The sequence below is a fragment of the Amblyraja radiata genome, chromosome 5, assembly GCF_010909765.2.
Source record: "Amblyraja radiata isolate CabotCenter1 chromosome 5, sAmbRad1.1.pri, whole genome shotgun sequence".
Taxonomy (NCBI): Eukaryota; Metazoa; Chordata; class Chondrichthyes; order Rajiformes; family Rajidae; genus Amblyraja; species Amblyraja radiata.
This window is the reverse complement of record NC_045960.1, coordinates 37,456,862-37,482,483: the sequence shown is the minus strand read 5'-3', so window position 1 is coordinate 37,482,483 and position 25,622 is coordinate 37,456,862. Positions and strand designations below refer to the sequence as shown.

The 25,622-nt window shown below is 43.6% G+C and overlaps 1 long non-coding RNA gene across 1 annotated transcript; it reads right to left on the bottom strand.

The window, feature by feature from the left end:
- Positions 1-2,258: 2,258 nt before the first annotated feature.
- LOC116973203 lies at positions 2,259-24,601 on the bottom strand. Its single transcript, XR_004412018.1, has 3 exons — positions 24,444-24,601; positions 9,470-9,583; positions 2,259-2,536 (listed from the first exon to the last, which is right to left on the bottom strand). It is a non-coding gene; the product is annotated as an uncharacterized LOC116973203 (long non-coding RNA).
- Positions 24,602-25,622: the final 1,021 nt, after the last annotated feature.

Below are 25,622 nucleotides of genomic sequence, written 5' to 3'. Positions count from 1 at the left end.
AATTTGTATAGGAATTATTCCTGTCCTTAGCTGACTTCAATCCTGAAATGAGTGGAACCTAACATGAATGGTGACTATTAATTAGATAGACACGTGAAGCTGGAGAAAATTCAACGGGTCAGACAGCATCTCTGGAGAAAAGGAATGGGTGATGTTTGGGTTGAGACCCTTCTTACCTTTATAAGTGGCTCCTGCAATCCCCTGCTGAGCTCCAGCTAGGGGGTCACTACCATCTCCTCATCAATCCGGGATTTATAGCTCCCTAAGACATGTTGAAGAAGGATAATATAAATTACTTTCAAAGAAACAGTGGAGGAAAACATAAAATGATTGCTGAGAATTTTTAAAGATACTAATCATATTAAAGCCTGTTAAAATACTGGGATAAATAAATCTGTCTGTACGGAGTTTGTACATTCTTCCTGTAACCGCGTGGGTTTTCACTGGGTAATCTGGTTTCCTCTCACATACAGATTTGTAGGTTTATTGGCTTCAGTAAGATTATAAATTGTCCATAGTGTGTGGATAGTGCTAATGTACGGGGTAATTGCTGGTCGACGCGGACTCAGTGGGTCGAAGGGCCTGCTTCTGCGCTGTATCTCTAAAGTCTAAAGTAAAACTGCCTTTACGGTGGAATTCTCACTTCCTATGCAAGTATTGACACATTCTCAGGAACACCAGTGGCATCCTGCGGAGGACAGTGTCAGCCAAAGGAAAATTGTTTTATCATTACAGGAAATAGTTATCAGGAAATAGCAACAGAAATGATGTGTCAGTAAATCAATAGGTCCGGGACAAAGTATGAAATATAGTTCTTGAGATGCAATTATCAATATATATGGTATATTCAGCCTAATGCATTCAAAAATCTAAGGACTTATTAGACCCCTGAGTTCCCCCACCGACCTCCTGGGATCTGTAGAATCCAGCTTGAAAATCTATATTCTCCCTATTTGTAAAAACAGGACATATTACATTATAAATTGTACAGAAAAACAGCACTTAGTACCAGAAAGTGCTGACATGGGACTCGATCAGTTGAATGCCTTGGGGGAGGAGTAGAGAAGGGGGGAGTGAATTTTCCAGTTATCCCACTCACTCTCTATCTTTCTGTGGTTTTCACGAAGGTTATGGCAGACAAGTAAGAAAATTAAAATGAAAATTGTCACTGTGGGTATTTATTGGGATTTGAGTTAGACCCTCACTTTTTAATCTATATATCACTGAAATTTCACAAAAGTGAACAACCTCCTGAGCCATGTGTTACCCGGCATTTGAAAAGCATCTTTGTGATTTAATTGCCACATATGTCTGTTGGTGCCTTTCACAGTTGTGTTTTAATTCTTTGTCTATTTTAATCTTCCACTGGTGCTCAGCCTGCCTGTCAGACAATGGGAGGATATATGCCTGAATTTGTCCTGTGAGACGGACTCACATGTCACTGTTACAATTTTCACTGATTTATGGCAAATAATGGAATGGGGATATTTTAAGAAAATATTCAACGGCTTTAATGGAATGTTACCCAATGACGACACACCTGAAGGTCTGTAGGGCCATCCCAAACTCTCACTGTAACATGGGAGAGGAAACATCCTAACTAATGGCATAGAAAGCTGAAAATAGCTGTCCGCACCATTCCTCTGAGGATGCCAACAGTCCTTCGCCAATGTAGGGTAATACAATAGACAGCCTTACAATCTATTGCTCGTGACTTCGATTGTGGTGGCCTTAGTGTTATTTCAGGAGTAAATTAGACTAAATGGATTCCAATAGTAAATAGTGGGAGAGGTGGTTACTTTGGACTCTAATAATGCAATTCAGAAAAGTCAGGAACCAGTGAAATATTTTAAGGAGAAATCAGATGACATCACTTATGAAACTGAAAATTGTATTTGTATTATTTATAATAGTAGAGAAAAACTATCAACAAAAACACTTAGTCGAGAGGACCGAATTTTAAGTTGCAAAAGTTGGGTTGGAAGTGGAAGCATTGAAATATAGATAACAGAAGCAGGGGAAGACTATTTGGCCCTTCCAGCCTGCTCAGCTATTACATAAAATCATGTCTACAGATCCTATCTTCAGTTTCTTATATCAACCTTCCGGTGTGATCATTTAATGAACAAAGAGTGGTGCTTAATGTGGGGAAGTACAAGATCATCCCACAATTCAAAATCTGATAGTTTCTGAATGGCAAGAAGTTAGCAAATGAAGATCAACAAGGATCAACAAGGAATCCAAACTCAGAAATCCTCAAAAGATTGTACCAAAGTAAACTTTAATAGTTAACAAAGTTAGCTAGCATATTTAATATAAAAATAGCCTTTATTTCAAGAGGACTAGAATGCAAAGGGTGGACTTGGGGAAGGGCAAAGTTATATTACAGCTTGACAGAGCTCAATATAGACCCTCTGGAATGCTGCATTCAGCTTTGGGAGCCACATCTTGGGAAGATTGCCTTGGCAGAGTGGCAGGTTGTATTCTGTCGATGAAACACGTCTAGTTCCAAGAGTCATAGACAAGGCATGTATTCCTGTGAACATAGAATATTAAAGACCATTAAAAATGATTAATAGTAGACAAGCTAAATAGAGAAAAATCATTATCTTGGACATGAGATAGGGTAGATGCACAGCGTCTCTTGCCCAGAATAGGTGAATCGAGGACCAGAGAACATGTGTTTAAGGTGAAGAGGAAAATATTTAAGAGGAATCCGAGGGCTAACTTTTTCACACAAAGGGTGGTGGGTGTATGGAATGAGCTGCCAGAGGAGGTAGTTGAGGCAGGGATTATCCTCCCTACGTTTAAGAAACAGGTAGATGGATAGGACGGGTTTGGAGGGATATGGGCCAAACGCAGGCAGGCGGGACTAATATAGCTGGGACATGTTGGCCGGCCTGGGCACGTTGGGCCAAAGGGCCAGTTTCCACACTGTATCACTATGACTCTGTCACTCTATGAGAATCCAGAATAAGGATATATAATCTTAAAACAAGAAGGGCTGTTCAGCGAGGATGTCAGAAACCAATTCATTGGTGAAAGTCTGGAACTCTCCCCCCCAAAAACATATCATGGGTATGTCAATGTACACTATATGTATGTATGGATAAACTAAACTCACTAAACTCAACTCAATTTCAATTGTAAATCTCAAAATTAAGATTCATAGAGTACAGATCCTGTTCAGGAATGTAAGCTAAGATTCAGTTCAACCATAAGCCAACTGAACTATGGATGGGATCAAAGAGCTGAAAGGCCTGTTCCTATTCATCTGTTACTCTGAGGATCAGATGCAAGAGTTAATAGTGTAGGAAGGAGCACATACTGTAGGTGTCACAGTCTGCCCTCTCCTCATTCTCATCCACTTCACCTGCCTGCCTGCCACTCCCCTCTCATCAGCCCAACTCTCCTCACCTGTTGCACTCAGTTGCCTCTGATCACCAATTAACCCGGTATATAGACTCTCCTCACCGTTCACACAGTGCCAGATTGTTCTCAGCATTCATGCAAGACTCTCCAGCGATTTCCCGACTTCCTGCCTGGCTTCGACTCTCCTTTCGTCTGTCCCTCGCTGGTTTGTTTGCATCGTGTGTTGGATCTCCTGGTGACCAGACCTTCCACTACCCCGACTACGTCTCCTGCCTGCCCCTCTTCGGAACCCTCGCTCAATCCTGAGCCTCTGTGTGAGTACGCTGTACCCATTCCCGTGTTACTACTCTGTGTTACAGTATCGTAATAAAGTTCATTACCAACTATATTCTGCCTGATTCTGTGCTGCTATTGGGTCCAAGCTATACCCGTTACAGTACAATCTGGCCAACAATGGACTCAGCGCACACAACGTCTCCGTCAAACCGCTTCGAGAGGATTGAGCACACGCTCCTGCAGCACGAAGCTATGCTCACTGCCTCCAACTCCGAGGTTCGACAGGCTGTGTCAAACCAGGAGCAAGCATTGGTTGCACTAGCCACCCAGGTCCAACAGCTGACGACCACCCTCGCCCAGGCTACACCCCATGCTTCGCCTCCGGCTCCGACAGCACCAGCTCCCGGTCCGCCAGGACCATCAACTGAGCCCCGGGTGGGAACCCCGGAGCGCTACGCTGGAGACCCGGAGGGCTGCAACCTATTCATCACGAACTGTTCCATTCTCTTCGCCCTACAGCCCTACACCTTCGCCCAGGAAGCGGCGAGAGTGGCGTTTACCATTAATCACCTGACTGGCAGAGCTCAGCTGTGGGGAATGGCTGAATGGGAGCGACGCACGCCGGCTTGCTCCTCTTTCCAGGCCTTTGCCGCGGAGCTTCGCAAGGTGTTCGGTGAGGTTTAGATGGGGCCGGACTCTGTGGGAGGTCTGCTGGGGTTGAGCCAGGGGAACCAGAGCGTCGCTGACTTCGCCATCGACTTTCGCACCAGGGCCCGTCAGAGTGATTGGAACGCCCCGGCCCAGTGTGACGCTTTCTTGCTGGGCTTGAATGACTATATCAAGGATGAGTTGGTGTCCCACGACCTTCCTTCTTCTCTGGATGGGCTTATCGAGCTAACGACCCGTCTGGACCGACGCATCCTGGCGAGACGTCGGGAGAGGCGACAGGGTCATTACATCTCCAAGTGTCCAGTAAAAGGCCAAACTCTCCAGTAGCGGAGGAATTACTGGTGAGTCGAACCTCTGAACTTTCCTCTGCCCGACGCCCTCTTTGTCATGCCCGTCTGCTGTTGTCTGATGGTTCTCACACCCTCGCCACCTTCATAGACTCTGGTTGTGACATTAATCTTATGGACAAGGAACTAGCCCGCCAGCTTGGCATCAGTTGTGTTCCCCTGCCTGAACCTGTTCCCGCCAATGCCCTCGACGGCCATCTCCTGGGGACTGTTTCTCACCAGACGGTCCCAGTGCGCATGCTCCTGTCTGGTAATCACCATGAGACCATCCAGTTCCACATCCTGCAGTCTCCCCGTCTTTCCCTCATCCTGGGTTACCCCTGGCTTCGGCGACACAACCCCAACATCGACTGGAGGACGGGGGTCATCTTGGGTTGGAGCCCTTCCTGCCACCAAGTGTGCCTGAAGCAAGCCTCAGCTCCTCAACCGGCCACCTGCTCCAGTTCTGCTCCAGATCTGACGGGGGTCCCAGCCGAGTACCATGACTTTGGGGAGGTTTTTAGCAAGTCTAGGGCCACCTCCCTTCCTCCTCATCGGCCCTATGACTGCGCCATAGACCTCCTGCCTGGTTCCGCTCCTCCTAGGGGTTGCCTTTACTCCCTGTCCGCCCCTGAGAGAGGCGCCATGGAGAAATACATAAACGACTCCTTGGCTGCTGGTCTCATCCGTCCCTCCTCGTCTCCTGCTGGGTTCTTCTTCGTGGAGAAGAAGGACAAATCTCTGTGTCCCTGCATAGATTACCGGGGGCTCAACGGCATCACGGTGAAGAATCGCTACCCTCTCCCACTCATCTCCTCTGCTTTCGAGCTCCTGGAGGGGGCCACCATCTTTTCGAAGTTGGATCTACGCAACGCCTACCACTTGGTCCGCATCAAAGAGGGAGATGAGTGGAAGACCGCCTTCAACACTCCCACAGGACATTATGAATACCTGGTGATGCCCTTTGGCCTCACCAACGCCCCGGCCGTCTTCCAGGCTTTGGTCAATGACGTCCTCAGAGACATGTTGAACAAGTACGTGTTCGTCTATCTTGATGACATCCTCATCTTTTCACGGACCAAGGAGGAACACGTACACCACGTCCAGGCAGTTCTACATCGGCTCCTGGAGAACTCGCTCTTCGTTAAAGCTGATAAGTGCGAGTTTCACTCCCCGTCAGTCTCCTTCCTAGGATACATCGTTGGCCAAGGGAACATCAAGATGGTCCCCGCCAAGGTCTCTGCTGTCACCACCTGGCCTGTTCCTGACTCCTGCAAGCAGCTCCAAAGGTTCCTGGGGTTCGCCAATTTTTACCAACGGTTCATCCATGGCTACAGTACTGTGGCCGCACCCCTCACGGCACTCACCTCCTCCAAGGTTCCATTCCGGTGGTCTACCGCGGCCAACAAAGCTTTTCTGACACTCAAGACACGGTTTACATCGGCCCCCATCCTCCAAGTTCCGGACTCAGAGAGACAGTTCGTGGTGGAGGTGGACGCCTCCGACGTGGGGGCGGGAGCTGTTCTGTCCCAGCGGGCTGCCGGGGACCAGAAGCTCCATCCATGCGCCTTCTTCTCCCGACGCCTGACCCCTGCTGAGAGGAATTATGACATTGGCAACCGAGAACTGTTGGCGGTTAAGTTGGCGTTGGAGGAATGGCGTCACTGGCTGGAGGGAACCGAGCAGCCTTTCTTGGTTTGGACTGACCACAAGAACCTTGAATACCTCCAGTCAGCCAAGAGGCTCAACTCTCGTCAGGCCCACTGGTCTCTCTTCCTCACCCGCTTCAACTTCTCCCTCTCCTACCGACCTGGGTCCCGCAACGTGAAGCCTGATGCCCTCTCTCGACAGTTCTTGGCGAAGGAAGAGCCTGCCTCTGGCCCCAACACCATCCTCCCGTCCTCGCGCAGGGTTGCCTCCCTCACCTGGGAAGTGGAGGAGAGGGTCAAGGCGGCCTTGGAGAACCAGCCGGGACCCAGCGCATGCCCTCCTGATCGCCTGTTTGTGGTTTCTGCCCTGCGGTCCGACGTCCTTCAGTGGGCCCACAGCTCTCGACTCACCTGTCATCCCGGCATTCAGTGGACCAAGGAGATGGTGCTACGGAGGTTCTGGTGGGCATCGCTGGAGAAGGACACTCGGGAGTTTGTCAACACCTGTCCCGTTTGCAACCAGCACAAGGTCTCACACCAAGCTCCTGCGGGTCATCTGCTTCCACTGCCTGTACCCCATCGACCATGGTCCCACATCTCCCTGGACTTCGTTACCGGCCTGCCCCCATCCCGTGGGCACACCACCATCCTGACCGTGGTCGATAGATTTAGCAAGATGGCTCACTTCGTGCCCCTGCCCACGCTTCCGTCAGTCAAGGAAACTGCCGAGCTCATGTTACTCCACATCTTCAGGCTCCATGGTCTCCCCGTCGATGTGGTCTCCGACCGGGGACCCCAGTTTGCCTCTGTGTTCTGGAGGGAGTTCTGCACGCTTGTGGGGGCCACCGTGAGTCTGATGTCCGGATTTCATCCCCAGTCCAATGGCCAAACTGAAAGGAAGAATCAGGAGATGGAGACGGCGCTGCGGTGTATGGTGTCTAAGCATCCCTCCTCCTGGTCCCAGCAGTTGTGTGGGTGGAGTACGCCCACAACACCCTGACAAGCTCGGCCACTGGGCTCTCCCCTTTCCAGTGTGCCTACGGGTTCCAGCCTCCACTGTTCCCGGCGCTGGAGAAAGAGGTTTCCTGCCCGTCCGTCCAGGCCTTCATTCGTCGCTGCCGCAGGACGTGGACCCAAGCCAGGGTGGCTCTTCTCCGCTCCGTGGACCGTTACGCCACGGCTGCCAACCGTCACCGCACCCAGGCCCCAACTTACCTCGCGGGCCAGAAGTTGTGGCTGTCGACCCTGGACCTTCCCTTGAGGGTGGAGTCCAAGAAGTTGGCACCCAAGTTCATCGGTCCCTTTGAGATCCAGAAGGTCATCAACCCAGCGGCTGTGAGGCTCAAGTTGCCTTGTTCCATGTGGGTCCATCCTACGTTCCACGTGTCCAGAGTAAAGCCAGTCCGGGAGAGCTCCCTGGTCCCCGCAGTCCCTCCTCCTCCACCTCCTCGTCTCATCGACAGAGGCCCCGCCTTTACGGTGCACCGCCTCCTGCGCTCCCGCCGTCGCGAGAGGGGTCTCCAATACCTGGTCGATTGGGAGGGTTACGGTCCAGAGGAGAGGTCCTGGGTTCCTGCTCGACACATCCTGGACGCCTCCCTCATCAGGGAGTTTCACTGGCGTCATCACGACTAGCCATCCAAGTTCGCCACTCCTAGAGGGGTCGCCGCCCCTGAGACTCTGTCCCCTCTTCCGTCTGAGGCGCCCAGTGACGACGAGACGGAGCTTTCCTCTGATGCTATGGAGGAGGATGCGGACATGGATGTCTCGGACGAATATTAGCCCTCCTCCGGTCCCCCTCCTCCCACCCAACTCTGCGTGGGATTGGGTTTATTTTCTTTATTGTTTTTTTTTGTTTTTGTTTTGGGACGTCAGGAGCCGTCCCTTGAGGGGGGGGTTCTGTCACAGTCTGCCCTCTCCTCATTCTCATCCACTTCACCTGCCTGCCTGCCACTCCCCTCTCATCAGCCCAACTCTCCTCACCTGTTGCACTCAGTTGCCTCTGATCACCAATTAACCCGGTATATAGACTCTCCTCACCGTTCACACAGTGCCAGATTGTTCTCAGCATTCATGCAAGACTCTCCAGCGATTTCCCGACTTCCTGCCTGGCTTCGACTCTCCTTTCGTCTGTCCCTCGCTGGTTTGTTTGCATCGTGTGTTGGATCTCCTGGTGACCGGACCTTCCGCTACCCCGACTACGTCTCCTGCCTGCCCCTCTTCGGAACCCTCGCTCAATCCTGAGCCTCTGTGTGAGTACGGTGTACCCATTCCTGTGTTACTACTCTGTGTTACAGTATTGTAATAAAGTTTGTTACCAACTATACCTGCCTGATTCTGTGCTGCTATTGGGTCCAAGCTATACCCGTTACAGTAGGAAGGAACTGCAGATGCTGGTTTAAGCAGAAGATAGACACAAAAGACAAGCATCTCTGGAGAAAAGAAATAGGTGATGTTTCGGGTCAAGGCTCTTCTTCAGACTGATGGTCCACATAGTATTTGTTTTAGTTATTCCTTCTTCTTCTTATCGAGTCCACACACAAGATTAAGTTATTCCTGATACATCCTGATACATCGTCTTTTGTCTCCTGAGCCTACCACTTTGCTCTTTAACCAGTTCCTGATTTCCAGTTTAGTTCCATTAATCATTCTCTGCTTTATTCCCACCTTGTATTGATGCATAATTATATGGTACAGACATATGCTCTTTCCTCTGTACCTTCCTTCCTATATGCTGTTCATTTGTAATATATTTTGTAAACTAAACTGAACTTCTGAGGAAATGTTTTAACCTGCTGACTGCATCCAACATTATTTGTTTTATTTTACATTGTTAAATTGGCTTGGCACAGATAAATACTACCATAATATAACCAGATTGGATAGGGCCTAGTCATGTTTGTGCCTGTACCTAGAAAATGTGCATATCGTTATTTCTCTATGTTAGCGTGGATGAGCAACTGTACCTTAATTGATACATGTGACAATAAACTGACCTTGAAACCTTGAGATTCTGATTCCTGACAGACAGTCAAATGGCCTTGGAGATAACTCCTGGATGTTATAAATATAATCTAGAATGATAGCTAGTGACTATGCAGATGAAAATATTATCCTGTCTGTACATTCCCTCAGATTTCTGCTCTGGTGTGATGATTAATTCTCCCAAATGCTTACATACACTCCTGTTTCGATGAGCTTTCGGGATCCTGTACCTCCTCTTCTTCAAACGCCTTCAATTTGTCTGAAGAGGTTTCCATGATAAAAAATAGAATGCATTGAAGCGTTCACCTGTGAACGTACAAACAAAAAAGCTAGCAAATGGTATCTTTGTGCAGAACATCACGTGAGTTGTACGAAAATATGTTTTTGCATAGGTGATAGGAACATTAAAAATGTCAATGTGCTACAGGCTTGGAAACCCATTGAATTATTGTTGTTATTTAAGGTGTAAATTTACTCATCAGAGGAGGCAGGAGCATGGGGTTAAGAGGGAAAGATAGATCAATCAAAATGCAATGGTGGAGTAGATGTGATGGGCCGAATGGCCTAATTCTGATCCTATCACTTGTGAACATGAACTTATGAGTCTGTTAAGACAAGACCCTCCTCCCTCAGTATCAGAAATGTGCTGTCCATCTCCACAGTGATATCAGTTATTATATCTTTAATACCCTTTACATGTTTTTAATGGATGAACGCCTATTGCCCATCCCAAATTGTTACAGAAGCTTGGTGTTGGCCATACTTTTTAAACTGCTTATGGTGATGATGCTCAGATAATGATATTGGATTCAAGCACCCTGACAGAGAGACAAGGGACCAATAACAAAAGTGCCCAAGTCAGAACAATCTGTGACTTGGAAGGGTTTTGCTGCAATGCTGTTAGTGATTTTCTGCAAAGCAATCTGTTGATCAGTGACTGGGAAACTGGACTATGGTCAAATGAACTGCTCCATCATGAATGGTGTTAACTAAGTTGAATGTATCTGTCACTGTGTCCATTCTGTCACGTGGTCAGTAGCACATGGCTTATGTTTCCAAATAGTGAAGCTTTAACAGTTTTTGAGCAGATGAGGTAGATGCACCGAGTCGTTTACTCAGATTAGGAGAATCAGCAACCAGAGTAGCAATGTTACAACATTTTTAGATTTAAAAAATCAAGTCTGCAATTTATCCCATCAGATAAAGCATAAAAAGAAGTTTAATTTGATACCTAGTTCACTTTCATATCTTCAGTATTAAAAAAGTAATGGCCACTTTCATACTCAGAAATTATCATCTTGTTCCCTATTGCTTTTCCATTGACTTAACACAAAAGCTGTGATCGAGGACAGTCAAAAGCCCATAACTTTCTTAAAAATCAAGAGAACTGAATGAAATGTTCAGTTAATATAGATTGAAGCATTCTGAAACAAATATAAAACATCTTACTTGGATGACCAGAAATTAAAGCATATAATTAGTTAATTACCTAATTGTAGTTAATTACAAAATTGACCGTTGTGACGGAAATAGTAATAAACACCCAGACTGCCTTGAAAATCCAAAAATGTGATATTCTCAAGATCAGAACTTTAATATTATTGTATTATATGCTGTAAGTCCGTAACAGACAGGTAAATAAATTTCAATTTCTAGCAATAGACCAAGTCTTTATGGAGAAGATTAGTTGCTAGCTGGTACATTGGCATATCATAATCAGTAGCATCATCATACTCCTCAGATTGTAACCAATAAGCAACCCTGTACACCTTGTTTCAATTTGGGCAATGTAAACTACAAGTTTTTGCTCTTCAAACCATGCATGACATATCTTTCTGCCCACTACTTTCCCATTAAGAATGTCCTGTAGATTCAATTTCTTAAGAAAAGGATATATTTTTTAAATAGCCTAAGTATCCAAATAACAAACTCAGGAGTGGATGTGAAACTAGTGTGTCGGGAATGGATAACATAAAACTAGTGTGAATAGATATTCCAATGGTTGTCGTGGACATGGTGAGCCATAGAGCCTGTTTCCATGCAGCATTATTCAATTCCATTCAATTCAATTCAAATTGAGCTGATGATGGTCTTTCCTTGAGAAATAATCACACACCTGCAAAGGTTATGTATGTTCACCTGTAATGTGCTCTGGTGCTCCATTCCTCCATCTTTCCCTATTTTCATGTACATAATAATTCTCAGCATCATCAGTTAAGGTCAGTTATCCGATACTTTGTCCGAAGAAGGGTACCGACCTGAAACATCACCTATTCCTTTTCTCCAGAGGTGTTGACCGACCCACCTGAGTTACTCCAGCATTTTGTCTCTATCTTCAGTACAAACCAGCGCCTGCAGTTCCTTCCTACACGTTTTGCCACTCAACTCCATTACTCCATTTCTATCAACAGCTCCACAGTTGATAGTTGTCACTGGGCAGCACGGCCTCACTGCGCCAGAGGCCCACGATCCATCCTGAATATGGGTGCATGTCTGTACGATGTTTATACGTTCTCCCCGTGACCTGTGTAGGTTTTCTCCAGAATCTCCCATTTCCTCCCACACTCCAAAGACATACAAATTTGTCAGCTAATTGGCCTGGTATAATTGTAAGTTGTTCCCAGTGTGTGTATGCGCGGGGATCAGTGGTCAGCAAGGACTCGATGGGCCGAAGGGTGTGTCTCCACGATGTATCTCCAAACTAAACTAGGGCTTCTGGTGCAGAGTTCATATGTGGGGAATGAGGAAGGTCAGTGAACATACTGTAATTTACACAATTTGTGCCTATGCATTTTAATTCATAATAAGTATTTTCGGTGCAAGATGTTTTGCACCAAGAATGCTAAATTATGCAACATTTTCCCCACACTTTTATCTATTTAATGCCATTGTTTGACTGGGAACACAGAACATAGAACAGTACAGCACATGAAAAGGCTCTTCAACACACAAGGTCCATGTCGAACATGAAGCCAGGTTAAAGTAATATCCTTTGCCTGCACCTGATCCATATTTCCTTCAGTTCAGGATGTGAAAAACTGACTGTCTCTTTCAGCACCTTCAACATGGTGGCCAAGTACATGCCTGAACTTAGCCAAATTGGTGAATTTGCACTTGCACAACATTCTTGTCTGAATTTGAATTTAATAGTTTCATAAGTTCAGAATTTATAAGAGCAGAATTATGTGATTCGGCCCATCAAGTCTATTCCACCATTCTATCATGGCTGATCTATCTTTCCCTCAACCGCATTCTTCTGCCTTCCCTCCATAACCCGTGACACCCTTATTCAGAATCTGTCAAACTGCGCCTTAAAAATATCCAATGACTTGGCCTCCACAGTCGTCTATGGCAATGAATTATACAGATTCACCACCTTCTGAATAAAGAAATTCCTCCTCATTTCCTTTTGACAGGCATGTTATTTTACTCTGAAGCTATGGCCTCTGGTCCTAAACTCTCCCATTAGTGGAAACATCCTCACCACATCCACTCTATCTAGGCATTTCACTATATGGCCCTATACTACACTAATCATATTCACTGATATGATTTTTTGTTAAGATTCCATTTAAGCCTCTCTAAAATATTATCTACCTACAGACCAATTGGTCATCATTGCTTTGAAATCCTAATAGTACCTTGGACACTTTAAGAATGCCTTCATCAATATTTCACAAGACATAAAGTTCTGGAGTAGCTCAGCAGGTCAGGCAGCATCTTCGGGGGACATAAATAGGTGATTCTTCCGTTCAGGATCCTTCTTCTGATGATTGAAGTAGGGGGGGGGGGGAGCTGGAAGAGAGTTATGGCAGGACAAATCCAGGGTGGATGGGTGGATACAGGTGAGGGGTATGGGGGTTTGATTGGCAGATGGTTGGACAAAGGCTATGACATAAGAAGAGAAGAGACATGAAATGTGGTCAGAGGAAAGAGTTATATGTGGAAAGGGATGGGAGGAAGGGAAATGGGGCTGGGGGCGAGTTTGTGGGAAAAAATGGATGTGCATCCAGATGGGTCATAGGGAACAGAGACAAGGATAGGGGGGGGGGGGTGTCTGTTGGTTAATTATTTAAAATTGGGGAATTCAATTTTCATACTGTTAGTGCATAAGCTACCCAAAAGGAATATAGACTGTTCACCAATACTCCTTTGCTAGTCTGTGGTGGTGGCCCATCGTAGAGCATGGTTGTGCAGTCTCATGTCTTTTGGGATCGAGTGTGGCTCACGGGTCCGATGCGCGAACCACACAAGCGGGAACAGTGGGGGCACATGAAGGGCGCTGTGGGGGGGGGGGGGATTTAGGGTTGCAGCTCTTAGTGTCTCTGGCACTAACAAGTCGGCTTCGGTAATTATCTTCGAAACTGCTGACCTCTCTCTTAATGGTTGTATGCCAGCCAGTCCTGTCACTGACACAGGTTTCCAGTTCTTTTGGGGCTAGGCCTGTGTGCTGGAGGTTGTCCTTGATGCAGTCTTTGAACCGTTTCTTTGGGCACCCTGGGCTCCTTTGACCCTGTGACAGTACTCCGTACAACAGTTGACGAGGCATGCGAGGCCTGTATGTACACCTGTAATATTCACAAACGTCAACCAAGTAAAGGGGTCAGGCCCACATTCTCTCCCATCCCATTGTCTAGTGTTTACAATCTTCAGATGCTCACAGGCTCAAGTACGACTCAATTTGCTAAGAATTAAATATACAAAGAACGCTCAAAATAGTATTTAAGTTCAAAAATTAAATTAAATTAAATTAAAAAATTCAAAAATATAACTGTTTGCATAATAGTTTATTTTGTATTGTGAGAGATATTTTCTTGTTTTGGTGGGATTACTATGAAGAAAACAAATCAAAATCGCACTGCAATTTTAAAAAGACTATGATCTTTTTCATTGAGGATGCCAGCATACCATGTATTATGGGGGTTGTTTGCCCCTTGTATATGATTCATGCTCATAGAGTCCACCTTAAGATCCCTTAATTACTTGAAACACAGTATAAGTTCTGTGAAGGAAATGGGGAAGAATGTTTCTTTTAATTTTTCCAACCTTCTGTAATCCGTTAGACATTTCGGGTCAGTGAGCTGAGCAGTAGCTGAAGTTCATTTGGAAGTGAGGATGTGAGATGAACATTCTCCTTAATGATGGCTCCGGGGTCAAGGGATCGACACTCTCCTGGATCGCTCCCAAGGGCAGAAGAAAAGAGGCTTTGTACAGCAACGGCTGATAGTCAAGTACAAACAAGTTGGGTGGCTCTTAACACCCGAAGCATTACCAGAACCTTTAAACACACTGAGCTAACCGGCAAACTTGCTCTCGAATTCTCCTCCCGAATAGCCCCGTCGTCCTAAATGACCCCTCCGTTCTCATCTGAATGTCTTGGTGTTGAGTTATGTTGAGACTGTTGAGTTATGGGATATGAAGACGTTTCTCTTTTGGATAGATAATTGAAGCGTTATTTCCTTGTAAGAAGCAATTCTAATATTCCGTTATTCTTAAAATCTGAGTGGGATATTCTTCATGAAACCACGTGTAGCCTACCTTGTGTCTTCCACTTGAACTCTTTTTCGGAGATGTTTCCGTGATGAAGATCACCCACAACCACTTCTTTCACAGTGGTTTGCTTTGGCTTTATTTTGATTATAATGGAATCAAATTACTTTTCGCCGACGCCATATTTGAGATTGGAACATGGATAACTTTTTTTGATTCGATGCAGTTTTGTGTTATGAATACTGCAACCCAAACACAGATGATCGTGTTTCCGAACTGCTGGAAGTTTTATGGATTGGGAGGGTCCGCAGGGAAAACATTGATGGAAGCTGCACGGGAGGGACAAGTTGAAACGAGGGGGGGGGGGGGGGGGGGGAATGCACAAACTAGTTACTATCAGCCTGTAAACTCCCACATTTCTCAGGGTGGAACAGCGAATGGAGTGCTGTGCCCGTGTGGTTTTTTTCTGCGAAGTTATTAAGAATGTATTGTTTACAATACTAAACGGAGGCCGCTTATTGTGGAATCCCTTTGCTTAGTGAAAGAGAACATTTCCAAGACCACCAAAAGGAATAGGTTTTTATTCGCGTTTATAAAACATATCCCGAAATAGCCCGAAGTAAAGTGGAAGCTGCAATCCTCAGTCTCCAAGTAAGATCGCCACTGTTATTGTTCAGCCCGCTCACAAATCAAAGGGGTGAGGTTAACTTAACAAGCCTTTTTTTATGCAAGCTAATTGCATTATAATATCTCAATGAGTGTTCACACTCTGGGTTTCATGTTTCTCGCCAAAGGTCGCTAGATCCTGTCTGAATGGCTTAAGAGGCAGGGTAGCCGCATTGGCGAAGCTTCAAGCTTAAGATAAGCATCGCCGCTGAATGACGGAAGAAGCTGTGTTTCGAGAGACCCAAATGATGTGACTGTATTTGTAGCACCGGCTCTGGTCGGATGTTCTCTCTTTACTGCGGAGATAACTGGGGCAAGAACGGTGCTTTCACTCTGGGCCCACGACCACTGGAACAAACCAACGAGAATGAGAATCCTGTGTGCAAGCTTCACTACATCCCCACTCATGAAAAGGGATGCAACCTAAAATATATATATATTGCGAAATCGCATATCATTGTACGTAATCTACAATGACGAACGGCGTTTGCATCAGTGAACTTGGCCCAGCTAAATGAATGAACTCTGCCTAGTTTATTACTCCAGACCAACAACAGCGATTTGTACCTAAAATAATCAACATTACTAATTGTCCTCTGCAAAGAGTCAAGAGTGTTTAATTGCCACATGCACCGATAGCAGAACAATGACAATGTTCTGACGTTAATTGCAGCAGGCATTACCGCATGTAAATTCAAATTATAAAATTAAAAGTTGTCTTCCATTCGAAACAAAATTCCCCTTGTACTGTTGTTGTACTTGTCCCTCTGTGTTAACATGTACATTGGCTGTACTTTATGTTACTCAGTCTATTTTACCTTGTTTTTTATTCATTTAGGTGGGAGACGTTGAACACGGGCTACTTCTGGTGATAGAAAATTGGCGAATATAGAGCGAGAGTCATAAAGTCCCACCACCAACGGGACAAAGTGATTTATAGGGTGCACCTTGCACCTCAGTCTTTAGATTGGTTAACAGCAGTGCATGTTTCAAGTCTTCCAAGTGTTCACTGCCTTAGATCATAGTCAGTAAATTAAGCCGCTTTACGACGAGGCTAAATGATGACAATAGTTTTATTGAACAAACGCCTGGAACTCCACGGCTACCACCGAAGCGCGTCTGGAGAACGTTGGAATCACAGCAATGGAAGGCACCGAAGAAGGCCATTTGGCCCATCGCCACCAGGCGTGCTATATTTTGCACTAGGTTTTTTTTTGTGGGTGGTGGTGGTGGTTGTATCTCTTCCTTTACATCCAAAAACGAGCAGTGAAACGAAGCACAGATATTTAAAGGTTAGAGATGTCACCGCGTTTCGATAATCGACATTGTCCTTCTGCTGAGTTGAAACATAGTTATTCGGCTGCTTATGTCTACACGAGCTCATTTAATACGTTTTGTCACGTTTAATATTTAATGATTGATATTTGTGAGACTTCGGTTATGTGGGATGTTATTCGGAATGCAGGATACATTCTCCCAACGGGTCTGCCCCCTCCTCCACCCTCCAGTTCAATGCCACGATCTTTACGAAGTGGTTACTTTATGGCGGGGTGGTGGGAGGGGGATCTCCACTTCACAAAATGTAGCATAAATATACATCGAAACACAATTCCTCTGTAGATTAAAAGTTGGACGGAAATTCTGTCTTTTTCAGCGAGTTTCCTGTAATCCGAGGGAATTTCTGTTTACTCTTCAGTCCCGAAACACAGATTAATCAGGTTTTGTAGAGTTTGTCAATCCAATTTCCCCTGGATTTATAATTATCTGTGCATTTGGGAGCTTTGGAGAAGCGAGACTGTGATTAATGGAATTCTATGGAGCTCAGTGCTCGCCATGTGCGCATCCCCAGGGAGAGGATCTGCCTGTCAGAGAGAGCAACACAACCCACAACTCACTGGGATTTGGGCAATAATTATCACATGGATAACAAGAGGGAAAACTACCTTTATCTCATGCACGGGCCGCAAATAGCACCGGGAGAAAATGTAGGGTCTCATGCACAGTGACGGCTGTAGTACCGATGGTATATCTATCATTTATTACGAAATTATTCACACAGCCACATTTGAACAAGAAGATGTTTGAAATGAAATGTCATAATTGAATTTCACAGATGGTTAAAAAAAACTCGTAATTTTTTATTACAAACATAGTTCACTTTTCGCGACTAAATTATATCCCCACAATTGCCACCACAAATAAAGCAAATGCATTACAAACGCTGTTTCCACTGAAGTCTCCAAATCTAAAACAAAAGAAAAGCTTGGAATAATATTTTGAAGAAATTTCCTTTAACAGTACATTTTTAAAACTGCACATTATCACGTGCAATATTCTTCTGTATTCACTGAATATAATTACATTAACGACACTCTGCTTTAACCCTTAGTTTTATTTTCATTTATATCAACTGCATGTACTATGAATGGATTTACCCGGAGAGCATATACTAAAATATGACAGACACAAAATGCTGGAGAAAGTCAACAGGCCAGGCAGTATCTCTGGAGCGAAGGAATGGGTGAGGTTTCGGGTCGAGACCCTTCCTCAGACCCGAACATCACCCATTCCTTTGTTCCAGAGATGCTGCCTGTCCCGCTGAGTTACTCCGACATTTTGTGTCTGTCTAGGATTTAAACCAGCATCTGCAGTTCCTTCCTATCCAGATATTAAAATAAGTTGTTTTGCACCGATAAATTAATTTTAGTCGCAATTTCCAAACTTTTTTTAAATTAGAAAGAAGTTTGAATTCACGTGGTCGTAATTCCAGCCAAACACGCTGTGTTTTATTTAATGTAGCTCTGTGATGTATAGACGAAAACAACGCGTGAATATTGAGGCAATACCGGTGCCGGCCGATGTTTTGTTAACACGCTGCTTGTGCAGATTAATTGTAAAGAAATGGTCTAAAACTATGTCAAGCAAATACAAAGCAAATCTCTCAACTGGTTCTGTGTTTCAGTATCCCGCCTCGACTCTACCTCACGAACCAATCATTAGAAATGGTACAAAGTCCCCTAAATCCGGCTCTTCGATTTGCTGTGATGAAAACTGTAGAAAATGTTGCTAATATCCACTGGTCTGGAAAGAGTTAATGCAGGAACCTGCAACAAAAATCGCACGCAGCTTTTTCACAGGCGAGCTGTCAGTGCACAGAACTAGGAAAGTTTACAGATCCACAAAGTACGCCTTTCTTACAAATCAGATCATACAATTTTCCTTAAGATGTAAAAATGCACATTTTGCTCCACATTCTCCCTCCTATTCTGTAAATTTCTGTTAATATTTTTGCGACTTGCCTCAAATCTTACATCTGGCTGGTCAAATCAAAGCATTTGACTTTATTCCACTGGCCTGCTCGTTTTGCATTTTTTTTAAAGCTAAAAGCAGGAGTTATTTTTTGAAAATACTGACAGGTGTTGCAGCATTCAAACGTGCAACGTGAAGGTGATTTTTTTTGGTTGTTGCGAAGCGTGTTAATGTGTCCAAAAGAAAAACAGACTGAGAGAGAAACTTAGCAGGTCAGGCAGCATCTGTAAAGGGTAATGGGTAGGCGACATTTCGGGTCGGGACAATTCTTCAGACTAAGAAGGGTCCGACTCGAAACGTCGTCTGTCCAATTCCCTCCACAGATGCTGCCTTAGAGTTCATCCGTCAGTCTGTTTGTTATTTTTGATTAAGGCCCCAGCATCTGTAGTATTCTGTGTCTCCAATGTATTGTATCCCTTTGGACGGGTCCCGGACTGGTTGGTAGGCACACTGTTATAAACGTTTCTTCCAACTGGTCAGAACTACAAACAACGCAGAAATAAACTGAAGAAGACAACGGTAGATCTGCTCCGATATGAAGCCCTTCACATTAGTTTAGATATTTGTTTGACTCGCAGTTCTTTGTCTTTTGTGATTTTATCTAAATACATTGCTAACGTTGGCCCTGAATTCAAAACGACAGATTTTCATTTGCATTATATAAAAGGATGTAATATGTATATATCATATAAAAATCCAATCATAATTCTCGGAGGAAATCTTTCAACCTGCAGTGTTACATAATGTCAATATATATACTATTACTTATGCCTCATTTCTATACAATTGGCATTTATTCTCAGAGCCAGAATAACTTTAGAGGAGCCACTTGAAGCAATAAAAGATATTCTCTTTTATTTGAGCTTAAAAATGAAACAATCAGGTTAACGTTAGCAATACCCACTGAGGCCTTCTCAGTGTGTATATAATAAAATAAAAAGTGACACTTGAGGGATAATTACCAAATAAATTCGGAACCCAAGTCTCTGAGTGTAGGAGGGTAGGATTGGCTAATGTTATATTAATGGAGACTGTCTCTCCCTCACACACACACACACACACACACACACACACACACGTATACACACAAACTGACATGCGTGATGTATATACATATATTCTAAATATAAAATAATCTGGGTGGAAATAAACCTATTGATGTTCATTATGGCTGCGTAAATAGGAACGTCCCACTTTACACCAAGGCCAAGTCGCTGAGGGGAAATGGAACGACAAAGCTTTATTTATATCGTTTTAATGTATTGTAATCAGCTGGACCCACCCCGCAGCTATTGGCACGAGTGCATCTTTGATCAATTTAAGTTGGCTGGTTATATACACGCAGCCTATAGCTGACTGCCTTTATGGTTTCCGATTCCCCATGAGAATTTTAAAAACTGACACGCGTGTCCTAATTTACTGGGGCTCAAATTAGGGGTCATACGATTACAATATCATACCTTATCCCAGAATAGTAATATTAGATAAGCCTGTCTCAATCCAATTATACCAAGGCTGATGAATACTGCGCAAACTTAACTAAGTTACATTAAATCTATGAGATCATATATAAACTGTTCTTCAATATTAGAGTAACATGGAAAGAAAATCATATCCATTGCTATCTGGTCCTTCTATTCGTGCAGTAATCATCTTCAGTATCTGACCTCGTTACAAATAGATAATTCAAACATATTTCGGGGGGGGGGGAGGTTCATTTAGGCTCGCGAAGTATTCACATTAAAAGTAAACTATCTCAAATTGTTGTAGCGTGCTTGGTAAACACATTTTTGTTGGAAATATTTATCAGCTCTTTCGCTCAGTTCGTTTAATGATAAGAATAAACGAAGATGGAAAGGCAAGAAAATGGCTGAAGAAACTTTTTTTTATTCCCTGATAATCGCTCTGCCCTTTGGACCTGGCTGGGATTCGCAGGCAGAGCAGAATAATGTTTCCCCGCTGCACACGCAGTGAGATTGAGGATCTGAGCATTCAAAGGGTGTCGTGGACGGTTGTAAAAATGACAATAAATCACTGTAAATGACATATTAAACGTGTTATTTATTGTTTTGATGCCGCAAAGAGCCGCACCATCCCAACATCTTATATAGGAATCGCTTCAGGTAGTACATAGTCATTGAGTCGTACAGGTTATACATTACAGAAACGGGTCCTTCGGCCCACTAAGCCCGTGCCTACCTTTTTGCTCATTTACTCTAAATCCATTTGCTCGCACTAGGTCAGCGCCTTTCTATACGCTGCCTACCAAAATACTTGGCTATGTTCGACATTATTTTTTTTAACCGAGAAAGAGTTCTCAACTCGGTTGAAAAAATGTGAAGGAGTGTGGCACTAAAGGATATTAAAGCACATGTTCTTATTTCAAAGTAAGTTCTGATTTCAGGACGCTTCTCACATAACAAATTTCCACGCCCAAATCTGGGACTTCATTTTAAAAAGACCGTGATGACAATAATTTACACGATATCGTGCTGACTATAACACAGGGAAATAACATGCGCGGTTACGTGACTGGCTGTAGAGGCAGTCGCCTATCAATCAGCTTGAGTTACTTCTTTACAAATTATTCACATATACCATTCAAATGTGCGTCCTCGTCACCTAATATAAGCAAACCACATCCTTTATGACTTAAGACCTACGTTTTTGGGCGGCGCCTGTGTGTTGGTGGCTGTTAGCTCTTGACAGAGAGAAAGAGAAAATATAGAAACGTGATACTACCAGAGAGGAGCACGGTGCGATGTATCAGCAGAAAGAGGCGGAACAAGAGAATATGGTTAAATAAAACTGCGAGTGGAAAATGAAAAAAGGACGTCGCACAGGAAAAAAAACTGATTGAAAACCGTTCCTATCATTGTCAGGGATTTTGTTTGGGAAATTTACGCGAAGTGTAGTAAAAACAAAACATAAACTACCGATAACGATTCAGAGTTAGGAGGGAGAGACTTTCTCTGAAATCAGAGAGACAAAGAGAAAATGAAAAGAAAGGTGGGAAATGGATAAAGAAAATTGAGACACTTCTAACTTGAAAGATAGAAACAGACCCGCAACACTGGGTAACAGGCGAACACGCGAGCTAGCAAGGCGAGGGGGGGAGGCGAGAGAGCGGGGAATTGGTGAAAAGAGAGGCAGTCAGGTAGAGTAGGCGAGACAGAGATGAAATTGTCCTGAGACAGAAAGGCGTTCAGACTGACTGCGTGACGTCAGGCACTTGCACTCGCCCGCCGGAAAGTTAGTCTCCCCGAGCCGCACTTTCAAAGCTGCGGAATTATCTCACTTTTAAATACGTCAAGGGCCGGTAACGTGATATAAGTAACTTAGTTCTCAACCGCTGTACCTCTCAAACGGATTTCACAGACTTGTACAATACAGACAATAAGGTAGAGATACATCTATGGTCTTTTTTTAAAGCAAAAACTTAATTCGCCAAGTTTTTAAAGATAAATTATGTCTCGAATGTAACTTACCCGGTAGCTTTTATTCCCCGTCTCTACCAGACAATGGCGGGAATTGCAATAAACCAGATCTTAATATTTACCATTTTCACAGTCTCTGTATATTTGCCAGCTTTTTTTATTCCTCTATTATAACAGTTAGATAGTATCGTTGAGTATTGTTGCTTCTATAATTGGAAAAGTTTACATGCAACCAAAGGCACAGATGTCCAAACAACCAGCTGCAACATCAACCCACGCAGCGGCGAGAAAAGACGAGGGAAGTGGGGTCATGTTAGAAACGACAGATTAGATGCCCGGTACTTAATAATTTGATTAAAAAAGAACCATGCTGGATAGTTCATTTAAGGCCCTGAACTCAACTCAATGTTTTTGCTGTGATCAAGGTATTTCTAGTTGAATCTCGAACACTTCACTATCCATTATCAACAATACTTCCATAACAACTATTTTAAATCGTGCACTATCTTATCTTTAAAAGGGCTCGATTGAAAGCGCTCCAAAACTAGCTTACTGTTATCCTGCGCTGGTCTCTATCAGTTTATTACTGCCATTAACACGCTAATTTCGCAGTAAATAATATTTCTTGCCCCGAATATCCTTGGAGGGCGTCAAAATAGTCAATTGATTCATTCTGGACAGTGCCCCCATTTAAACAAAAAAAAAAAGTATTAAATTGGAGGAATAAACACTATTTATATCTGGGGACGTGATTACATTTAAGATGCATAAGAAACTATTCCTGATGGTCGGCAGAGAACAGTTTCAGTCGAATTGCCAATGACAAAAAAGGAAGAAAAAAAAGAGCAGTTTGAATGTGTGGTGGACACGTCGCCCTGAAGTTTAAAACTGGTTTGTGTCGATAATAGGGACAATACAAACAACTTTGAACCCATATGGCCGGTGTCTGGCGCGGAAGTACAGGACCTTGCGCCTCTGCCGACTCGTCTCTGTTCCGCTGTTCACGGTGTTTGTCTGCACGTGTCTGTCTCTGCGCTGTACGTGAGCGCCAGTCCTGCCAACTAGTTTTTTTTTCACTTGCCAAGCACCCTTTTTTTTTTAAATGACATTTAACTAGTTCTACAAAGTCGGAATAGAAATATGCAAATTGAATGATAAATTGGTCGATGCATCTGGAAATGTTATCTAATTAGGGCGTAAGAATTTTAATCTTTGTAGCGAGCAGGTCAAATAATTACCGTTAATTTTACGCCCAAATTATCTTTCATTGATTTGTATTCTCTTAAATGTAGTTTGGCAGGAAATCATGATCCATACCAATAGATGTTATTTTATGTGTGAACACGGTGGGCCTCAGAGTGAATTATTGCAACCCTCCCCATACAAATAACTAGATCGCATCATGTATGCATTATTAAGCCATGTAATTGAATGTTCCATAGTTTGCATATCAAACTATTAAAATAATGTGTTTTTCTTTTCTTCCAACACGTAATGTTGAAGCCTCCGCGTCTATTTTGTGACTCTGATAATTATGATCTAATTAGAGTAAATGTTCTCTTCATTTGGACGAGATTTTCCCAAGATTTTTGCATTTCCAGCCCGTCACGGTGCAGTCTGTGACGTACTTTGTTTCTGGAATCAATTACTTTGCACATATTTATTGTTGCTCCTGATCTTACTTTTACCAGGAGAAAATAAAGCAGTTCATTATTGTTTTCGCCAGAGTCTTTCCTTCACCACGCCAACATTAAGAAATTAAACAACATAATATATTTATATCCATACTTTAAGAAACAAGATTTGTTTTTAAAAAGCCAAATGTAGTCTTCAGCACGCCACTCTATTTCCATTACAAATAATACAATGTACTTGGGGCAATATAACTCTCATATCTACAAACAGTAAGTACAAGTTAGAGCAATGAATTACTAGAATATATCATTGAATGAATGTTATCTATCAGTTAATTGGGGCAATTCCGCTATCGAGGCTGTCTCTCCAACCCCATTATTGTCAGTTGTTTATCTAAAAATCATATATGAAATACATAGATAGATAGATAGATAGATAGATAGATAGATAGATAGATAGATAGATAGATAGATAGATAGATAGATAGATAGATAGATAGATAGATAGATAGATAGATAGATAGATAGATAGATAGATAGATAGATAGATAGATAGAAAGATACTCCTGATTGATCACAAGGTCAGTTTTTTTCTCATTACTATTTCATTATGGTATAAAAAGAACTAACCGTTAAGTTATTTTGAAGCCATAGATATGCTGCTCGCAACCATCGCTTCTGCACTTTGAAACATCTTTAAGTTGAAGGCCTCTATTGCCTGCTTTCTGTTTTATATGGTATATTTTTTTTATTTCTGTTTAATGCGCCGCTAGAGCTTCTTCCACAGTGGTTACTTATTTTGTACAAGCTTTCATAGAGTTGCAATACAAAGCTAATTGCATCTCCATTGCAAAATAAGAGTCCCGAGGTTTAACGCAGAAGTTTTTAGTCACCAGACTGCACGTGTTAAAAGCAGAACCTTTTCCATCACGAAGCAAAGGCGACTTGTTACTTGATTCCTTGCTTTATCGTGGGGGGCAAAGTTAAAGTTGGGATTTTCTTGATTCGGTGTTTGCTCCTCGAGAAACCGAAAGAACGATATAACGTCAATCAGTATTAAAAACGCACACCACGCACCAAAAGTGATGGCATTGAATGCATCTTTACAGCAGAACCTAAAAGTAAATCTGCCTTTGTCACGAAGAATATTATTTATTATTGATTGACATTGTCAGAGGTTGCCTTTCCCCTCGCGGACTCGGCAATAGATTTTTGTTAATACTTAAGACATTGCGACTGATTAATCGACATGCAGAGAGCTCGTTCCACGGCTGAAGTCGGGCCGGTGTGTTTATTTTTAATCATTTACTGTGTTGATTTTTCGCCCATTGGCCGAGAGCGACACGGTATCGCCGCCCCCGCTCTCTGAGCTGGACTTTTATTTTGGCTGAGGCTCGCCCACTTCCAAGAGTTTAAAAGAAGCCTTCAGATGTGCGAGGACACCCAAACACAGCTTCAGTGTGAGCTTTGTTACTTCAGTTCTGCTCTTCACTATAGCAACGCCGAGCGTCTCGTCAAAAATGCACTTTCTCGGCACAATGGGACATGCTGCGGGAGCCCAGAAAGAGACGCATCTGTTACATTTATTTCTCAAATTGCTGCACCATCTAGCTCAGGCAAAAAACAGGGGGGGGGGGGGGGGGGGGGAGAGAGAGTAAAATACATCACACTTTTCGAGATTCACAGAGTGTGTTATATACATTTTGCAAATAGAGTTATATTAAAAATATGTGTCAGTGTACAGCAACTGAATGAATTGAAAGACAGATTTGCAGGTGCCGAAATAACAACAGAAGCACTAGAAAACAT